Here is a 22,258-nt window from a genome sequence, read left to right as displayed (position 1 = left end):
AATTTGGGTTAGATGAGCGACTTGCCGCGATAGTTGCATCTCATCGGTGCAACGAAATTTTGTCAAATATCGCAACTCGTATGTTTGCCAGGTTTGCTTGTGGCGAGGAATGCGGAAATATTGTTTCTTTTTTTTCTCTGCTCAGCTGCCTCTGCCTATCTTTGTTTACGTGCACTTTTCTCGACGCTTTTCCTCCCGCTTTTCGCCGCATCTGCATCTGCAACTGCATCTGTTTGTTTTGAGATATTTTCGCGCTGCCGTTTTTTATTTTCTTCAATTTTATGTGTTCCCCCTGCTGTCAACAAGCCGATGATTTCGTGTGTTGCCATGTGCTGGTGGCCACGCAAATGCATTTTCCACACATTTTCTTTCGTGCATGACATTAAAGTTTTAAATTTAACAACCAGCCGAATGCCGGTCTGATGATTCTTCGTTTCCCACATGCTTCCCTTGCTCATTTTCTATACTCTTTGCCTTTCTGGCGACACTTGACTCTTGCGAGCACTTGTGAACTTTGCCAAGTGCGTTAAAAAGTCGCGCCCCACTTTCCTTTCAAACTCTTAAGTTTAAAAGTCAATACTTTGCTGCCTGAAATGATTTTCTAAATATTCTTTCGATTTCTGATCAATCGAGTTAAATTTGAATTTCTTATATATTTTAGTTTATTTTTATATTTACAATATAAAGCAATGTTCTATAGATATACATTTTTATTCAGCGATGTTTTTTCATACATAATATACTACAATGTTTTAAACCTTTCTGTTGAAAATAAATATATATAAAAATAAGAATATAAGTATATATAATTGTTTGAGGAGTAATAACTCACTCGACTTCACAACCGCTTTATAAACTGAAATCAAACTTGGCGACAACCAGACATTGCGCATACGCCGCATTGTACAACAGAGCAAGACGAACTGCATTTCATTTGTGGCGAGTTTGCGTGCTCAGTGAATGGCAGTCGCTGTCTCAATTCTCATTCCCGATTCATTTATTTTTGGGAACTATTTTCGGTCGACAAGCGAGTCGTGCAAAATGTCAAAAGTGTGACAAACATTTTGTGGAAATTCGGTTCATTATTGGACCAAAGTGACCCCATTCAAGAAACTGATTACAACGATGATTACCATCCCCGGACAGTCTGCCCTCAGCACGCTTCTAATTTCTAAGAGCCGGGCTTTCTTGGAGCTTGGACTTTGGCAGTATCTTCATCTTCGTTTGCCGGCCGGGCACGATTTACTGCCACATTTAGATTTAAACTTGAAAATTTGTTGCTTCAAACGGCTGCATGGCTATTTTTACCATTTCTTACCATTTTTACCAGCACGTTCTACAAGTTTTTGCGGCTACCTGCCGTGCAACGTGGGAAGTTGGAATGGGCATGAAATGGGTTTGCTGCTCTGTTGCAAATGTTTGTCCAAACTGGACGCATTGTTTGGCCGTCATCCAATTGAATTGGCCAAAAGGAAACCATTTCTCCTTGGCTGCCTTGAAGCGCAACCATGTTGTTGACTCGACGACCGGGTTTGTTGACTTGTCTCGCGATTTATCTGCGTGTTAATTTGAGCAATTAACATGGTAAATTAAGGAAGCACCAATTCGCCTCAGATATTTTCAACATAAATACACACCTAAGGCTGCTCGGGTTGCTTGTTAACCTGCCAACTACAACATGATCAACATCTCATTGTCTGTTATTTTTCTCCTTTACTGTATTTTTGGTTAACTCTTTGCGTTAAAGCCAAACAGTTAACGCAAAAAAGGTGGCCTAAAGTTGACCGAATGAGGAAATGTAAACGATGTTTCTGACAATTAAATAATTAATTCATTTTAGAAAATACCCCGAAACGAATAATTAATCATTCGGCAATACATTTAAATAAAGGTAATAATTAAAAATAATTGATTAATTGAACGGGCTTTATATATAAGGAAGTGTTTTAGGGAATGAGATGTACTTTGCCTGAAATCAATTGGTTAGCAATTGGGAAGTTATTAAAATGTAGTAGCTTGTCCCTCTTTGGCCTAAAATTACTATATCGTTTAATGTCATATTTATCGAGCAGCTCTCAAATATGGAAGGCAACTACCTCATAGAAATCCGATTAGTCACTTATGTTGTATACATAAATACCAAGTGGTATCTTTGGTGGCTCTGGCTTTCCTCCTGCACTGCCGACTTGCACACAAGTTTTTAATGCTTTTTTAACCGAGTATAAAAACCACCTTGCGCCCAGTTAGTCATTGGGCACACACAGACATGCGCAGCTATATAAATATAGCCACAAGCCCCGATATGGCCGGTATACAGTTAACCAATTGTTAACCCAAATGTGCTGCCAACTGATTCGGAAAGCGTGGAGGGGGGACCATCGAGGTGCGCCTGCGCACAGCACATTGCCAACTGATTTGCTGCGCATTGATTGAAGGGTAAATTACACCTTGCCACATGCGATTCAATGCGATTCGACGCGATTCGATTCGTTGCGATTCAATCCGATGACGGACACTTGAACGGCGTACCGGGCTTACTTGTCCAGGTCTTAGCAAACCAATGCTTCCTTCGGTACTTTGAAAAAAGGTGCTCTATCAAGGTGCTTTATCAAAAGATTCGAAATAGATGCATACATTAAAATTTTGAAAAATAATGTACTGTTTAAATATAAAGGTCGTTTTTATTTGGTTGGCTTAGCAATTTGTATATGCTGCATTTCTCTCCGTGTAGTCGCTTTCCTCTTTGCTCTGCACATATGTATCCGTAAGATACTGTTAGCTACTGCCGCTACGGCCACCGGGCGAATGTTATTTGTTATTTGTATTTGTAGAATTTTGTGTGCAAATACAAATTTTGCGCTCGCAACTATTTGTAAATTGCGTCACCTCCGAAACTTGGTTTTTGGCTATGGTTCGCTAGTGAGTCCATGTTTGGATGTTTAGAGCGCCCTCTCTATTTCTCCAACTATCCGGCAATCGGTGGATGTATCTGTGTATCTCAGGGTGCGAGTATCTGTGTCAATCGCTTACACTTGTCCGTGTGTTTGTGTGTGTGTGTGTGCTGCGGCCATAAGTGCATACATATTTAATAGGATTTCAATGTTGTTTCATTCCAAGTGCGCTGTCACGTAATTAAAGTCACATAAACATTTGAATAGGTTTCTTGAATGGCTTTACTTTTGACTTTTTCGATATTGCTCTTTTATTTTTTGGCACATTTATGAACGTACGCGTAGGCACTTCGGCTAGACTGATATAGATACATTCCGCGGCAAAAATAGACCTTCTTATAGAGCTGTCTGCGTCACTGGTTATGAATATGAAATGGTCATTGGTTCCGTGGCATTTCATATGAATAAGTGTGCTGTGGCCATTTGTTATTCATATAAGGTTGGGTCACTTAAATATATGAAAAGATTGTTTGATTTCTTTGTTGGGATAGAAAACGCTAAAGAAACCTTTCTTTGCAGTACAAAATAATATACTCATAAATCCAAAGTCCTTAGGGCTAATTACATTGTTTTACTTTTCGCTTTTATTTCACTATCCAAATAGTGACCTGCAGTGTCTATTCGCTAGTCGTTAAAGTAGGAAACACCTTTATTACTCACTTTTTAACGACTGGCCAGTGGCAGCATTTCCCTTTTAATTAATAATACCTCACCGCCGTTTTGTGGCGTGTTGCCAGCGGGGCCTTTTGGGCCAATGCCACCGAATGGCAAAAACTTTATGACACTGAAACATACCTGGGTAATACCTCATCATCAGACGGAGGCAAACGCAAATTGACAGCCGTTGCGGATATGATGATGACCTCATTTCTAGAGCAAAAAGCAGATCTTAATTAAGTCTGGCTTTTTTGGGTTCTGATTGTTAGCAAAACTTCAGTTTCGCTTCTCACTGATTGAGAATGATGTGTTTTTAATAACATCACTTGGTTTTTACACATTCAAGGAGCTGCTACATTTGATGCCACACGGTTTTTTATTGCTGGCCAATTTTGGTTTTGTGATTTTTTATTTTTAAATAATTGTTGCAATCAAATGTAATTACAAATGCATTGAAGCTGTCCGTTTGTGTTTCCTTTTTGCATGGCAATTACAAAACGAGACAAAAACCAAAAGCCAGCCAAGAGCTCAATTATTGTTGCAACTTGCAAAAGGCAGCAGCAGCAACACCAACAACACCAACAACACCAGCAACATCGGCAACAACTGCCGCCTGTTGTCGATGCGGTAACATGGCTCAATTTTGAGTGCTGAACATTATTATTATTTCGCATTTGCGAACAATATTCGCTTATTGTTCCAAAGATCGGCTCACAACTACAACAACTGCCACAATTGTGGCAGCAGCAACCAACCAACTGAAAAAACTATGGCTACAATTGATCATATTTTGGTCAGACAACAGAAACGAAAAAAAATTGATAGATGATTGCTGGCCAAAGAAAATGTTTGAAACTCCCTAAGAACACTCAATACCCTCTTTCCGTTTGTAATCCATGGTTTTTTCAAGCTTTAAAAGGCTCAAAGAAACCCATAAATGCTGTCTTGGAATTTTACATGTTTCAACAAAATAATTAAATAGCTTGAAATTCATTACAAATCAATTTAAAAGCCTTCCTATTTTTGGTCAATTTTTAATTTACGAAAAACGTAAATTGACAACGGCAAATGCGAGTTCAAAGGTTTTCAAATTGCATTTAAATTGCCCAATGTATGATCTATGCAATGTCTGCTATAAAAGCCAGCGACAACCTTTTTTGGAAAGGGCATGACAAACAGATAGGCACCCCAAACAGACAGACAGATAGACAACAGAAAAACTAGAGAGAGAAGCAGACCAGGCACTGAAAATAAGGCAGTTGGGCCTGCAATCGGGCCAAGATGCATCTTGGCTAACTGTAATGTCGTCAGCGATCTTGGCCTGACGACGCCATTATGAAATTGCACTGGCAGGGGTACGTATACTGGTTGGATACTGCTTGGATACTGCCAGCCGCCGCCATTCAACAGATCCGAGGTTTGTTTTCTTTGTCGGACACTTTTCACCTGCTCTCCCACTCTGTCTATTGTGTGCCAGGCCATGCAAATAGTGCTCCAGCCACCGCCGCACGCCCCAAAAAAAGAAAAACTGAAAACTGAGAAAAAAAAAAGAAGAAAATTAGAAACAAACGCGACTCCGCAATCCGCTGATGGTTGCGCCTGTCCGCGAGGCAATCGTCGTCCAGCTGGTGCCACCAGTGTTGAATGTTTGCACTTTCGGATTGCTCACTGAGTCAGTCAGTCACTCAGGTTAGGCACACTCAGAAAAATAACAAGCCACCAAAAATAACAATGTCATTTTAAACGCGATGGGACTGACGAAACCTTATCAAGATTGTACAGAAATCTAAAAAACAGATAGATTTAATGCACTCAATTCTAGTTAGATAATAATAAATAAAAGAACATGGTTTTGATATATTTGATATTTCAAAAATGTATAAACTTTTCTTTGTGTGCAAACTGGCAAGCGGAGGGCTTGTCTCCCGAATTGGTTACCATTAACCATCGAGCATTCTCTGGAGCTTTTCAATTTCATTTGCGCAATTATTGTGAATTAAGATGATTACTCAGGCAACGTTCGCTTCTCCTGCTGCTGCGACTGGTATCTTGCAGATACTTTGGAACTTTCTACGGGCTTGTAGATTCATTTGATTTGAGCCAGCTCATGTGAACTATTCGCCACGATAAGATATGCGAGTGAGCTAATTATGTCTAGGAAGTTGTTCAGACCCAACTGACATACAAAGAAAAAAAATAAAGGCAAAGAAAAATCTGTAACAAAAACAGCATCTTTAGGTCGCTCAGAACAAAACTTTCACCCGAAAAAATCGGATACAGCGACTACAACAATGACAACGAGCAACGACGGTCCGTTGCAGCAACAGTTTTATGGCTTAAAATTCACACTCTTAATTGGCAAGAAGTAGTGTAGGCATCTGTAGTCTATGTATCTCTTAGATACTCAAGCGCAACGCATCTCTACGCATGTGTGACCGACCCGCAGACCGATCATCATCAGAACGATTGTAATTACATTTAAGACTGGCCCAGAGAGCAGAACAATGAAAGAGAAAATTAATAGTTAATGCAACTGCAATTGGAGCTGTGCAGGTTAATTGAGCGCATTAGCGCTTCATAACCGAGATTTCTCCATGACTTTTCCTCGGTATTTTGGTAGGAACGCACTGTAGATCCGGCTATTCTACATTGAATACATATTCTTTAGGTTCTGCATCAGTTATGGGATATTTGAAAATGGGTTAGAATTAATAATGAAACTAAGAATCCTTGTATGTATATAAATTTGATAATATCAATCTTGATTTAGACTAGCTTTAACCACAATCTCCCATTTTAAAGACCTCTACACCACGTTCAAATGACATAATATTTATATATCCGCGATATTCGATACGGCTTAAGTGGGCTTTCTAGATTATTACATCGAATAAGTTAAGTGTTTGGCAGTGACAGTACCTATTTCTAATACTTTTCCAGCTGGGAAATGCGTACGTGAGCTCGTTTTGGGTTTCGCGGTCGGTGGCATTTGTGTATCTGTGCGATAATTCGCAATTGGAGCTGCACCAAACACACACACACACACACACACACACACACACACACACACACCCCTACTTGCGGTTGTCATCTCCACACACACATACACAGACACATAGATGATATTCACTCGAATCCGCAGATCATTTTCCAGTTCTTACGCTTAAGTAGGAAAAGCGTTCGTGAGTGTAAATTGTGTTAAGTTCTTTTTGGCTTTCTCGCCGCGACGGCTTTCTATTTTTCCCGATGCCGTTGGTGCCACTGCAACGTTATATCTTATATATCTGCTGTGGTTGTGTTTAAGGTTGAGGTTGAGGTTGCTGCCTCTGTTCTGACTAATGACAACCGTTTGTGGGAGTAGGAAGTACCACCTCCCTCACCTTTATGTCTTTGTTTTACCTGTTTTTTTTTTTTTTCTTTTTCGGCGGCTGGTTTTCTCTTTGGCGAGATTCTGGAACGTCATAGTTGGATGTTCTTCCCGAGCTCTTTAAAATTACTTACTAATGATAATTAGAGGCATTATTTTCCCATTATTCTTCGGAAAGTGGTTTCCCGTATCCCGTAAGCAGCATTTCTGTTGGTTTTTATCGCAATTAAAGCGTCATTTAACTGGGCGTGGGAGCTGTCGATCCAGGAAAGATTTGACCCCGCCCAAGTGGAGTGGTAATAAAGACATGACACTTGAGAAATGACCAGGACTACTCGAGTTTTTAATTAAAACCGCAAGAGTTAACAAATGTTTTTGCATTGTATTTCATTTTGTTTGGATCTAGTTGGTTTTGCTTTCTATTTTTCATTTTCGTTTTCAATTAAAAATAATGGTCATGCACATTTTACAAATGAGTTTCGGTTCAACGGAGCCTTTGGTTATGCAAAAAACTGCAATGGCCAATGGCCAATGTCCAATGGCCACATGTGTGTGTGTGCTCCACTTATTGGCCAAGATTAACTTTGCCTGCTGTTTGCGCTTTGTTTGCCAACAGATTCAGATTGGGATTCAGCAACATCATCATCTCCATCATCATGGGGTCTGCAGTTGGCCGCTTCTTCAATTTTTTTCAGCTTTTTCAGCTGTTTTGTGCCTTGAGCTTCCGACTTTCTCCAAACACACACACCGCCTGCCAAACATACATACATACGTATGCTTGTTTGTATACACACACTTGGTTAGCGCGGCGTTATAACAAATCCAGAGTGTGTGCTCGGCTGCTCTGCCTGGCCAGCTGCCTAATGATCCGTCTATGTTATAACTTATATGCAAACCGGCTGCCAAATTGAAATGTGCACGGACTTTGGGAGAGTGCTCCTCCTGAAGTTTCACCACATCTCCCTTGGCCTTTTGCCAAAAATGTGCTTTGTCTTGCGCAGCATTTGATGTTGATGTATACGCCGCCAACTGTTGTAAACAATTTGGCATCATAAACGTCTAGATATTACGATATTTGTCGGCTATGGAAAACAATTCGTCATGAATGTGTATCGGGCATTCATTGCTGATCATGAGCTCTTTTTAAACGTCAAGTTTTGTTATGGTTACTAAATGATATCCATAGGATTTAAATAAAATGTAATATACCAAATAGTTTTGAATCTGAAAACTAAGCATTTCTTCTAAAGTTTAATTGTAAGAAAATGATTTTTATCGTTCTCATTCTAATCAAGCTATGATTGCAGAAGGTTATTTATAAAAGAATTTTTAGCAAGCAAGAATTTTATCGTGAATTTAACTATTTATCTTGAAGCAACCTAATCATATCTCTCTTCATTTTTTTTTTGCAGGTGAGTTCACAATGCAACGTGAGTTAACGATTTTCCGTCTTGTGTCATACTGGCCAGAATAAAATAGCCTTGCGTCATGATGGTAAGAAAGAACATGTCGACTTGAAAATACCCTATCTGAATTAGGTGGTGGAAACCTCGTTTTGAGTTTTATTAGAAATCAAAACTTGTTTACGGCAAGACTTGTTTTGAATCTCGTTGCTTTAATAGATCTCCGATTGAGTCAAGTGATCAACATTTTGCAGATTGCTTAACATTTAATATGAAACTGAAATTGGATGTTTATAAGAAGTAATAAAAGCGGTTATCCAAACTACGTGCGCCAAACTAAAAGGAGCATTTCATTTCGGGCATTTAGTTGCGTTGTAAGGGGAAACAATAGCTATAAAATATATATATCTTTTAAAGTGCATCGCAATTCCTTGCTCTTATATACCCTTCTGTGGGCCAGGGTATTCAGAAGACTTACACATTTTATTGGGCAACCAAGCGGTGCCTGACCAAGGAGCTTGGCTGTCGTTTTATGTTTCATGCGAATCGCAGAAAATGAGCAAAAATGTATATGTGCAATTATAATAAATTATTTTCGCGTGGATTAACGAGTTAATGACGGTCGCTCCGGTGGAAGCCGAAAAGAGCGCGTGTTTTTAATTGTTAAATTGCTGGCAAGAAAACAAGGCAGCGCCAGCCAGACAAACATAAACTCAAGCTTCACTCAAACCACATTTACGTGGATGCTTGCCAAATTTGTGTCATGCCCCAAATAGGATAAATCCGCAAAGAAATAAGTCCGCCTGCTGGCCACAAGCCAGCCACTTCCCCACGAAACGGAAACGGATGAAAGTGTAGTTTTCAAAAATTGATCAAATCAAATACTGCACACGATGGATGCCTAGGATGAGGATGATGATATGATGGCAATGGCGATGGCGATGGCGATGCGATGTAGCCTGATGTGTGTTTGGCCAGGAAATCCAAGCAGAAACATGGCCAAACGCTTGTCTATGTCTATATTTAGCCAGCCAGCCAGCGAGTCAGACAGTCAAGTTATTGGCAAAGTCCGCCGTTTTGGGGAAAAGCCGATGTAAACAAGTCAGCTGCTGTTGTTGCAGCAACGACCTAAATTTACCGTAAAATTCATGAGAAAAAGAAGGTAACTCCTTCAAGATGGGGGATATACAGCTGAGCATAAATTTGTAGAGCCTTAGAACTTATTTATATAAAAGAGATTTGGATTGTATGGATTGTAGTACAACTTTACCGCATAATAATATAAATTAATAATATATAATATTATTTGTATTGATCTATAACAAAGCATCATTATAAAAAGAATTGTTCTATTAAGACACTATAATATTGCTCAAATATAAATCTTTAAATAATGTAGAAAGAGCGCTCCTTGATCATCTTAATTAGTTGCTGGAAACTCCCACGCATATCATATCAAGTTCTTGGTACTATTCTCTTGGCCGTACCTGTTGTGTGCGATGCTGCGGGGGGCAGCGGGTGCAGATTCTCTATGTCTCAGGTGTCTGCAACGCCAGCTGTCGCTAGCTTGCAACAAGTTGCAAGCGGCAGCGGAGTTTCTGCCGTCGCCAAGGTCATCGTCGTTAAAAGTGGCCAGCATCCTCTGCTGTTGTTGATTTTTAAGGTTTTCTTTTACATTTTTTGTTTCGTATTGTATGTGCCTTGGGTTTTTTTTTTGGTAGCTCTCTGGCTTGGCCATTTTTACCAGTTTGACAAGTTTTTTGCAGTCACTTGTCTGTGCTCGCTGACTACTTGGGCTTCTACTCACAACATCTTCTTGTTGTCCGCTTCTCAGATACTTCGATATTCTTGCGCTCGTATTTCAATTTTGGCTTTTTCTGTACGTATACTTTTTTTTTTTTTTTATATATTGTTTTTTGCTTTTGGTGCTTGACTTTGCCCATATGGCGCCGCCTAAGGTGTCCCCTTGGCATGGGAGCTCAGTTAAAGCGGAAAATTTATGACCTCCACAAAGAAAGCTTCCACGTACTATACAATTTCATTATGAATTATGAATTATGCACAGCCATGGCCTTTTCAATAGGTCAACGAACCCGCAGCGTATACAGTAATTACGAGGAGAGATTATCAAGATAATACAAACGAATGTTCTGATCAAGAGCGGCCAGTATATGTGTCAATTTGGGGTAACATTACGCCAGTTAGTTCTTTCACAATAGGATTAAACGAATGTGTCTTATCAACCCCAATTTGTAAACCTCTCATTTCCTGCAAAGCATCGAAACCTTCCTGAATACTTCTCACTTACCACACTCATGTCTGAGTCATCTAAGGAGTATTTTCACTAAAACCCGGGGACATGTGGAAGTGGGGAATGGAAAACTTGGAAAACTGGGGGGCTAACCGCAGACCCAAGCACGGCAAACCCCTAACTGGCCCATCCGAAAACATTGTCGAGCAGCTAGAGACTGCGCCCAGCTATTAACGGACGGACGGACAGACGAACGGACAAGCCAACAAGTTCGACTTCCACACCCCAAATACCCAGTGAACCGCAAATGTGTCGTTGTCAGCGCGTCGTATACTTGATGTGTATTTCCAGTTATTGGCGGCCGCATTTATCGATCGGCATGGATATTAGTCGTCGTCCTCATTTAAAGCTAACCACTGAATCGCCGGCCGCCGTCTCTCCGTCTCTAATAGCCTTTCGAATAGCTAGTGTGTGTGTGTTTTTTCTTTTTCTTAATTTTTTCCATATTATTTTTGCCAGGTTTCTGCGCTCCGGCTGGTAAATAGTCGTAGAAAAACGAAGTCTAGAGGCTGGCCAGCATGCAAACAAGTCTTTTATGGCGCTTTTGCAGTGACAGTGCATCACATGGCCATGTTTGGAGCTATCTGTTAACTGTTTTTGTAAGCCAAGTTTGTTTGTGTTATTTTTATCAATGAGTTAAGGAAACTGGTTACTGCCAGCTATCATGCGCTAGTCTAATTAGTTGCTTGTAGTTGGTTTCTTGTTAATTTCAATTTGGAAAATTAATAAATTGCCGTGTCTTTAACTGAGGGGAATTGTCAAAATGCACTTTTGCCTACTGGTTGTTTGGTTGTGCTGCTTTTTGGCCTATTGTGACCAAACTCTATAGATCATCATCGAATGCTTTTGTGTTGGCCAACAAAGTCGTGACCAAGAATATGATGTTCTTTTTTATCTTCAAACTGTTGCTTTTTTGCTTAAATTTGGAAGTATAATTCGATGCTAAAAAGGTGAGCATTAGCTTTGGGGTTTTTTCTGAAACTGTTTACTGTATTTAACTTTAAAGTATTTAATTGCTTGTTACAAGCTTAAAGTTGCTTAACTGAGCTTGCAAGTTAAGTCAGTTTTGATGGTTGTTTGGATTAACTAACCCTGCGTCAAGAAATAAAAAGATAATCTGCACATCTTTGCCCTTTTGACTGCGAGGCTGGGCCAACTAACCGGGAAACTAACTAATCAGCTGCCTCGTATCTCTTTCAATTTGATGCCAGCTGCACACTGTAAGTGAGTGAACCCATCTAATTGAATTGTTAAACCAAAGCCGGTGTTCGCTGTTCTCCACGGTTAGTCTGGTAGTCTTATTTTGGCTTGTGTTCCTCGAAATTATTTGCCCCTGTCAGCAGATCTGAGTTCCTAAACCTCGAAAGCCGCCGCTCGCTGTTCAATTGCGGCGATTATAGTCGCATTCAGCTGGCCACGGCCATGCAAATGCCACAGCGCCTCTCTAATAGGCTTGGGTTTACTTGGATTTGGATTTGGGTTTGGTCGGTATCATCATCACCATCATCATCATCAGCTTAAACTGAAAACCAGCAAGGTTGTTGGCTGACGTTCTCCAGCCATTTCATTACATTACATTCAATGAAGGTAAACGCTGAATGTGCTTGTGTTACATAAAGCTAATGGAAATGCTGGGAATACCAGCGCTGTTTCTGCCTCATTAGCCGAGTGCTTATGAACACAATCCGCCGGTTAACTCGCCTCTCGAATGCCCCGAATAAGTGCAATTCATGCGGCAAGTGCGTTCCTCGAGTGCACCTGAAAGGCATCTTTACTCTACGGCTTTTGGTCCTCCTCAGCTCCTCAACTCCTCAACTCCTCAACTGCTCAGTTCACGCGGAGATCGCAGACGAAGTGGCCAAATAGCCAAATGGCCAAGTGGCCAGGCTCCTAATTATGCTCACTCTCTGACTCTGGTAGCTATTCGCCCGGAGGCCAGTAAACAAAATAAAAAACCAATTTGTTGGCGCCGCCTAGGAACTATTAAAAGCACAGTGGCACAACCGTTGAAGAAATATATATTTTGAAATATTTTAGATGGGAAAATAGTTAATTAGGTGGTTTGTAAAGTAATAATGTTAGAAGTTAATGTTAGTAACATTATCAGCAAACAAAAACTGAAAGATGCTCTTTTAAGTATTTAAATAAGTCTTTCTTTTAGTAAAGCTTTAAGTTGAAATTCGCAAATGTGAAATTCGCATTACTTTTACGAATATCTTGCACTACAATTCCTTAGTTTCTGTTTACTGCCATTGGTACTTTCAAAAATTGGTTGAATATTGCTACTGCCACTAAACGGTTACTTAAGTTCCTCGAATTTACTGCTTATTGAGTAACAATGTGCCGTCTCTTTAATTAGTGAACGCGACTTGGCTTCCTGCTCAAAATCTTAGCCATGACTTTCTAAACGCAAATTCTTGGCCAGTTATTCTTGGCCCGGCTAAACGGAGTGTGATTTATGGGTGCCATGGCTGCTTAGATGCTTATATGCTTAGCTGCTAGCTGCTAGATGCTCGTACACTTTTCAAATTAGCAGCTAGAATAATTGCCCTCAGCGATCTTGGCTTATGACTTAGCCATAAAACCAAAGACAACTCAGAAATGCTTCTACGAAAAATACTTAAAACGCAGCGCAACCAGTTTTTGGTAAAATGAAATAAAACCAAACCAAAATAAAGCCGAAGAAGATTTTCAATCGTATGGCTTTTGGTGGTGTTGCTCTTAAATTGGCTTCATTTCCGTGCCAAAATAAAAAAAACAATAGGCGGAATCGATCAATGGAAAAAGCAGCAGAAACTGGAAATGAGTTTCCCCCCATTTACGAATTGGCTATGCTTTCAATGCCAAAAAGGGTCGCTGTGGGAGCTCCAACAACTTAATGAACCCTCTATTTAGCCAAAGCAATTTAATAAAGCCATGAACCTTGAGCAGCCCGCCAAGTACATAGAAAAGCGAAAAACATAAACATAGTTTGGTTGTTTGTCATATAGTCGCTGTTATAATTAGTTTCGGGTCTGCTCCGAAAGCAAATTTACCCAGCCCCCAGCCAGTATCAAAAAACAACTGCCAACTGTCAACTGACTTTTGCGTTTTGCGGGGGCAACGCCAGACGGATAGACAATGGCCAAAAGAGTGTCAAGTTTAAATATTTTTATATGAGTGCCAAAAGTGTCGCAGTTTCTCTCACTCTTTGTGTTTCGAGGACAATTGGCTTCGTCTACTTGGCTCTGGAGTTTGGTTACACGGCTCAGCCGGTAAGTCGTATTGATTGAGCCAGACAGAGCCAAAAATAGTAATGGCACTTCGGATTGCTAGTAGCTAAGTTTCTTTGCGGCTATCAGGGAACTAAAAATATATTTTAAAGTCGATAGATAAGCGGTCTATATATACGAAGTGAATTACAAGTGCTATGGCAGATTACTATATTTGTTATCAATCGATAGATATCAGCAAATCTAAGCAAAGCACTTGTGTGTTTATTGAAAGCTTGAGTGATGAAAAAGTGCGCAATTAATAGAAACATTTGTGATTAATAGATATAAAGATACTTAGAATGTAATATTTGTATTATTTCTTTAATAACTTCCCACTTTCTATGAATATAAGAAGCAACTCGGCACCTCTATGGCTCGGGTGAAAATTGTACTTTGGGTTTCCTATGACGCCGCCTGTTGACAGTCTGGTGAAATATTTGCCAATGAAAATGGACACAGACATTGAACCGGCACAAATCTAGTTGGCTGTTGGCCAGCCTTTTTTTTTGTGTGGGTTTTGGACGATATCGAACGATATGTGGGGCCGTAAGTCATCGGCAGCTTGGATGTGAATGCAGGCAAATGCAAATACGAGTATTTTCGTCTCTGGCCGAAAAGCAAACATCGAAGTGCAGTTAGTGCAGACAAAAGCCCATGGGGGCATGTCAAGCCAATTAGAAAAGCTGGAAATGAGCATTGAGGGCGGACAAAAAGCGCACGCGCCTCAAATTGCTTAAGGTTGGGCCCCAAAAAAAATGGAAAAGTTTTCCGCTGAGCTGGCGTCCTTCAGAGGGAAATCCCCCCCTCTTCTTGGAACAATTATAACTTTTGGGGAGGCGCTGGAAAAAATAGACTTCTCGTTTTGCTGCTGCTGCGCCATTTGTAAAATTGCCATGGCAATGCAATTTAAGTTCAAATGCGCTGGTCCCCCTTGCGATTGTATCTGAATAGATAGATACTACTTACGAGTAGAGCGTCGGCAACAATGCCGACTTTCGCGCTCTAAGTGCTGTGCAATTTCAGTTTCAATTTTACCAATTTTACCATGACCTTTTTCTTGTCTGGCCCGGTCTGCTCTTGGCAGGGCAATTGTTTTGCTTGGTGCCAGCTATATTGGCGCATAAACGCCATCCCATTAGCCAAGTGAAAAGCAAATAGAAATTGGTGCTAAATTATGCCGGAACTAAGCCAAGCCATATAAGCCATAGCCATAGCCAAAGTCGCCTCGAATCGAACATCGATTTCCTTGGTCATGCGAGCGGGCTTTTACCTCTTCGATTTTCGGCTCTTGATTTTCGATACTTGCGTCAGCGGACTCGATTGTGTAACAAAGATCAAAGTTAATACGAACTTGTTTGCTCTTTGTTTGTTCAACTGGGATTTTTTTTCGGCGGCTTTCGGTTATCTTCAATCTTCAGTATTCAATCGAAACACAGAGGCAAGGTGAACGCCCCATATTTCGAGGGTTTTTTTGATCTGAGGGTTCGAGAATCCAATGATGAATTTCAAACTAATACCTTAGATGTGTGTAATTGTGATTTAAAAATAAATTGCAGCATTCAAATTGCTTTTATTAGGGTTGTTAACGTTTTGCAACCCTCTTAAATATACCTATTCAAGCGGAAGTACTCCAGTTGAAAGCAAAATACACATGCAAGTGCAAATCTGTTAATAGCGTATAATATAAAAATGCAGCTGTATGTCGAGCATTATATTTAACTGAAATTTGGCGCAGACAACTGGGAAAGTGGACGGACGGACGGACATTATCCCATTATCCTTTCCTTTCGCGGCTGTCGGAGAGCAGTCCGCACTTTCATTCACTCACAAAGAGATAAAAAGGAGGTTGGTAATTAAAACATAAATTCCCGTCCGGCCGTCACAATAATGTCAGCATTGTGGCGGCTTACCCCTTTTTGGATTGGCTTATCTCCGTTGGCAGAGCCGCAGATTCGCAGATCCGTCTGGCAATCTGAAAGTCTGCTAATGAAAATATTAAATTTAATGAAATGAATATTTCTGCCTTTTAACGGAGGCTTTGGCTTTGGCTTTGGCTTTTGCTTGGCACGTGAAATCTCTATAGAAATGCCGGGCCAAAAGAAATGCCAGCGAAAGTGTTTGCCTGTTAATTTCTACCCAACGCATTTGGCCAACTCCTCGGACTGACTGGCTGGCCAACTGGCCACGGCGTCAATCAAACGTTGTCGCAACTGTCTGCGAATAGCGAGCTCATATTCATTCACTCACTCACTAACTCACTAACTGACTCACTCACTCACTCAGACAGTCATTCGTTTGCTCACTCGGCGTTGTACTTTCGAAAGCAATTTAGTATTTGTTAATGAAACTTAAATAATGCTCCAAATAAGCAAATGGCAATCAAAAGTCATTATGTGCATATAAAGAGTGCTCTTAACGACGGTGCAGGCTGCACTTTCAGCTTCTTTTGCTTCCACAAACTCTTGTAATCATGCTACTGCACAAATAAAATAATATAAAAGATTTATTGTTATTATGAACTTAATTCACGATGCTTTGGTCAGCCAGTTTGATCTTTGAAGAACTACTACTAAAAATACATAAGGCGATGGGAGATGTTACAATTTAAGTTTACTTGAAAACAATGAAAGTATTTGCTGTGTACGATATGCAAAGGTGTCTTGTATGAGGCCACAAAAAAGCCTCGGGCTGTGCAAAATTTTGAACTGGCGCCCTTCGCTGGAGGTTGGAACCCGGCCAACTGACTGCTCTCTTTGGTTGGGAGCAGTTGGCGGCGGTTGTTGCTCATTCGCCCGTTTATAATGTAACAGCAACTCAATTTTTCCCCTTCAGCCGTATAATTTAATATTTTTTTTTTTTGCAGCTTTGCTTGTTGGCATAGTATAGTATTACCTTTGATATGGTATGGTTAAAAAGGCGTTGTGTCCGTGATTATCATACATCACTTCATCTAAATAAGATTTGGGATACATTTGATAGGCAAAAACCATAAAAGTGGGTGTAATGTGTTTGTAAGCGGAAACCTTGGGGGGGTTATTTAAATCAAATTGTGTTTATTCAGATAGAAATGTCAGAGGTTTTCGAATGGGTTTGAATTTTTATTGAACACGGGCTGTTAAAACAACATAAAATTGACGTAAACCCATATAGCAATAGTAAAAGATAGGAAACGTAAAATGTTATGTTTACTTATAAATGGCAATTTTCACTTCATAAATATTTTTCAATTATGAAAAAGGCAAATAACTATGCATTTTATGGCAGTTTCAAATTCAACCATCTTACGGCGGATACTTGTAAAAGTTCCAGGTGTCTTGACCACAATCGCCCTCGGCCATTCCTGCCGACTATCTCCCGTGGCCGCTGGACAGCTTTGTTGTGGTCAGGAGTCCCACTTCCATCTCTCCTGCCATCCGAAGCCCTCGGGCTCTTCCCGTTTCTCTGCCGGTTATGCGACACGTTGCCCATTCCAAAGGAAAGTCTTGTGGTTAAAGGCAAACACCAACGCAGAGCTGGCCCTTTGGGTGGAAAAGTTGGTAGGAAATACAAAAAACTGCGGAGAATTACACTTTCAATGCATTGTCTTTTGTGCGGAGTGCAATTGGCGGCCCTTCCGTTGAATGTGCAACTTCGACTGTGGTGGCTAAGCAAATCCAAAACCAAAGCCAATGGCAAAAGCATTCGATGCCGTAGCGATAATAAATTTCCCTCATTGTTACCTGTTGGTGTTGCTGTTGGTGTTGTTATTATTATTATTGTTTTTCTTACCTGGCCTTATGCACACAACATCATCATAATAAATTTCGCCTGATGTACGACGGCTGTTGTACTTTAATAAGCAAAGTGCTTGGGCTGGCCGCTTGGCTGGTTAGCTGGTTAGCCTGGCCTGGCCATCCACTTGCCACTTGCCACTTGCCACTTGCCACTTTTCCCATTTGCCATTGCCCATTGCCCACTGGCCACCAGCAAGCAGCTACTTGCCACTAGCCACCAACCACTGGCCACCGTTTGTCCACTTGGCCATGCAACCTGCAACCTGCAACACCAAGTTTGTTGAACCTCAATCAGCGGGCACTGCAGGGTTCGTAAATAAATTAAATACCTTGGAGTGTTAGTTACGGGCTGCTCAAACAGATGCGGTCAAAATAATAGTGGGAGTTGGTTGGAGGATTACATCAATTTAAACTACTTATCCGAAAATTCAGTTGCTCATGGAAGTAAATCTTATGAAATTAGGATGTCGGATTGCTAACTTAATTAGTAAGGAGATATCTTTCAATTCTGGCATTTTAATGCCATTTCTATATTAACCTACTATGGCCTAGTTTAAGTAATAGTAAGTAACATTTATTTATTAATTCGCTGTCCTCCTGTGGCACTGTCTGTGTCTTTCGTGGGATCATTTGCATGCGTCAACGCAGCCATCTTGGCTGCTGACTAAGCGCCGCGCACTTCCGCCTTCGTTTAAACTGGCTAAGATACGTGGTTGTCACTTGCACGTCGGCCGTGCAATTAATTAAGTGGCTATATTATATGTGTGTGTGTGCGCCGAAAGGTGTTAATTATCAACGCTGTTGCATGGCTAATAACTGGGCTATACCCACAGACCGAGAATACCATAGTACCATAGTACACCATAGTTGACGTAGTCACACAATGGCCCAAGAGAAATCTTCACTTTTTGGCAATGTGTGGGCCATAACCGTAATGGCATCTCATTAGCATTGCATTAACGACACAATCATAATTTTTAATGATGGAAAACGTGCCAGCTTCGGGCCACAAAAAACGCAATCAAAAAATATATTAATAAAAGAGGAGAATAAAAGCATCGCTTGCGGGCACTTTCTCGTTGACAAATCGTAAATGTGATTAAAGAACCCAGGTAGTATAAATATTTCTTTTTTTAATACTAGTACTAGCGAATATCGCCAACGTGCTTTTCATTTACATCACCAGAGTTTTCACTTTCCTCGGGCAAAAGTTCACTGCTCTTTCATGTTGCTTATTAGCCACTCGCATTTCTTTGCCATTTTTTATAATTTGTAGTTTATTGTTTTGGCTTTCTTCTTGTCTTGTTGTCTTGTTTCTGCTGCGTTTGGCATGCAAATTACGAAGTCTACACAATAACCAAGTTGCAACTGCACCGCAAAATTGTTGAAATATTTTCACTCGCTTCTGTTTTTTTATTTTTCCAGCGCACAGCGCTCATTCGAAATAATAACTTTATTTCTCATGCCCTTGCCAAGTTTGCGGGTGCTATTACATTTGTTGTATTTAGTGGGAGATTTATCAGTAAAAGTTGGTGCCAAATCTGCAAAGCGTGCACAATGTGCGTATTGAACATGTGCCTCGTTAGGCAAATTGATTGTTATTGAAACAAAAAACAAGCAAAAGTATCGAGGTGTGAACTAGTCAACTATGAGTGCGATATTATCAGAATGATTTTAAATAGTTGGTTATACTGACCCAAATTTGTTTATAAAAAGAATAATCATGTTATATGTCCATAAATTATAAAATGAATATACATTACTTAGTTATCTGTTCTTCTGTACGCTCCTTAAGTGGCATACAGCGTTAATAAATTCGGTTTTATGGCTCAGTCTAGAAAGAGTGATACAACTTCGATTTTATGCTGAAGATGGCTTTCATTTTTGTTTCTGCCATTTTCCTTTGCCAGCTGCCGTTGCCGTTTCGTGCTACTTTGCAGCTGTTTATTATGCCAGGCAGGCCTTTGTTTTGCTCGCCGCCACTGCTTCTGTGCATTGTTGCTCATACGCCCCGTTGCCATTGCTGATTTGCACTCATTTCGTTTCAATGCACTTCCCATGAAGGCGAAACGCAACTGCCTCTGCCTCTGCCTCTGCCTCTGCAACTGCAACTGCATCTGCATCTGCAGCAGCAACTGAAGCACAAGCAGAGCTAGAAGTAGAAGCAACAAAGAGTGGCAACATTAAGAGACGTGTTTAGAATCAGGTCTATAAATAAGCAGGGAGCCAGGCAACATACATAAATAGCATTGACTCGATGCTAGAAAATGTCAGAACCCCAGCTAATCAACGGCCAGACATCGCATTCGCACTCACATTTGCTGGTAATCATTATTAATAGACGGGCAATTACAACACCCGGTAGGTAAATAGATGTTCCCAAGGCTACTATCGATAAAGCTGCAGAGAGCAGGTAATTCGCAACAATGGGAACCTGTGCACTGCAAAAAATGCCATATAATATAAATTCATATGAATAAATATAGTTATTTATAGGAAAAACAATGACAGGGTGTGTATTCAGAAAAATTGCTAATCAAAGATTCCAAAACAATCTCGTTTCAAAGGCATTAAAATTAGTTTCTGTGTACAATCAAGATTGCATGGCTGGCTAGTCAAACAAGCTAAAATGCAAAAAAAAAAAAGGAGCTGAACAACACAGCGAATACAAAAGCTTATAAAATAAAATATGCGACTACTGTAATAAATAAATGCGGCAGCTCCAAAGTCGCCAGCTCAATTAATTCGCTCGCCAGCAGTTGAGTTTTGTGTTTTTCTGTTTTGCATGGCAGAAATTAATGTTGAAATTAGACAGACAAATATTTGCCACTGCAAATCACGACTCCGCGGCTAGATCATGCAAACGAACAGCTAAAACAAATTGCGAAAAATGCATTTTAAATTGAATATACACTCGAGATTTATACGTACTTCAAGTCAGTCACCACTATCCATACAACATACAAATAAGAAAAAAATATGAAAATGTTTAATTGTATCTGTGCTACAGACTTCAGTTGAGTGAGCACTGAAGCGGCATGTTGAAAGGTCATTGTCTGCCAATCGCACAGCAGCCAGTAACCGCAGAAGTCGAGCCCAATATCTGATTATTAAACACAATCGAAACCGAGCAGTGAAAAATAAAAAAATAATAATGAAAAAGACAGAGAGCTGGTCGTCAAACAGCTGGGCGGTTTTTTGTGCCTCTTAATACCATGAATACCATTTATAATTAATCTTTTAGCTTTTGCTTTTGTCTTGTCCAATTCTTAGTTTTGGGAAAGGTTCTTCGGTTCTTCGGTTCTTGCGGACTACGGACTTCCCCGAAAAGCAGCTGGCTCACGGACAGCCTTCACTCTTTTAATTCGCTTTAGATGCTGGCAAGATTTTAATAGCTGGTAATTATGAAAAGTACAGCTGTTTGTTGCCCGGTTGGCCGATGGGTCCCAGCTTTAACTGCATTTAGTCACAGTTTAGTCAGCGGCTGAGGCAGCCAAGGCGATGCCAGATTTATGTCTCATTCGCGGTTTTAGTCGTTGCAAGGCCTTGGGAAATCTCCTCCCAAACAATGGCGCATTAAAAGAGATCCGACTGGAAGAGGAAAAAAAAAAGCAGAAGAAAAAAAACCAAAACCGAGGCGCTGCCGGTAAATTCCTGAAAGCGGTTTACAACAGCAGTTGTCTGCTTTGAGCCAAGTTGTGTTGATTCGAGGCACGTTGGTTTTATCAGAGTGCCGCCCTCTCGGTCTTATCTTTCTCTCTCCTTTTCTATTTGTGTAATGCCATTTTCTCTTTGCTGTGAGCTTCATTAGCACATCGGAATTTCACTTTCACAGATGTCAGCCGCATTGATGTCTTCGATCTTTTAGTATTGCAGGAAATAGCCCAATAACATTGCTGTTTAGTTTTCTATTATCAAAAGTATTCCCAGTGATCAACTTATGTGTAATACAGGTTAAATGGTAGCTTAAAGTATCGACACTCGTATTTTTAATTAAATAATCCATTTAAATCTCTTTCGCTATCCAATCTGTGGTATTTGACTACGTATTAATGTGCCTGCCAAAAAGAATTCCACTTTCGCGCCTGTCAAATTTGATGAATGAAAGCTTGAATCGAATTTAAAACCCGAATTGATACTAAACCTACAGCCGGCTTTAATCGTGGCCATTAATTTGGCTTTTAACTGCTCAATTTGTTTGCTGTTTTCTGTTTTTTTTTGTTTTTCGCTTTGGCGTTGCAAATAAAACTATCCTTGAGGCTCACCTTATGCCATTGACGTCAAAATTGTTTGGTCGATACGAGAAGTGTACGGAAAATCGTTCCTCTCTTGACTTTGAGTGACACTTTCCGCTGTGCGAAAAGTGAAAAGTTGTTATTAATATTTACACGATGAAAACTCTGTCCAAAGTGTCGGTTGCATTTGGCTGTTTAATAGTTGATGGCTACACCTGCTCCATGGCTAAAAATACACACAAATGTGACTGTGAATATGAGCAATTATTTTTTGTTTGACCAATTTTATGCAAATTTGGTAATGGTT

At 40.3% G+C, this 22,258-nt stretch overlaps 1 protein-coding gene and 1 long non-coding RNA gene across 7 annotated transcripts in view; one reads left to right on the top strand and one right to left on the bottom strand.

Moving 5' to 3' along the window:
- Window positions 1–22,258, top strand: part of LOC6537274 (nucleoprotein TPR) — a 55,501-nt gene that overhangs the window by 15,294 nt on the left and 17,949 nt on the right. The window lies entirely within an intron of this gene.
- On the bottom strand, window positions 361–22,231 carry LOC120322037. The gene is made up of 2 exons (XR_005561829.1): window positions 1,638–22,231; window positions 361–1,556 (listed from the first exon to the last, which is right to left on the bottom strand). It is a non-coding gene; the product is annotated as an uncharacterized LOC120322037 (long non-coding RNA).

This window comes from Drosophila yakuba, chromosome 3R (genome assembly GCF_016746365.2).
Source record: "Drosophila yakuba strain Tai18E2 chromosome 3R, Prin_Dyak_Tai18E2_2.1, whole genome shotgun sequence".
Classification (NCBI taxonomy): Eukaryota; Metazoa; Arthropoda; class Insecta; order Diptera; family Drosophilidae; genus Drosophila; species Drosophila yakuba.
Note: the sequence above shows the minus strand (reverse complement) of the source record. Positions and strands in the feature narration are given on the sequence as shown.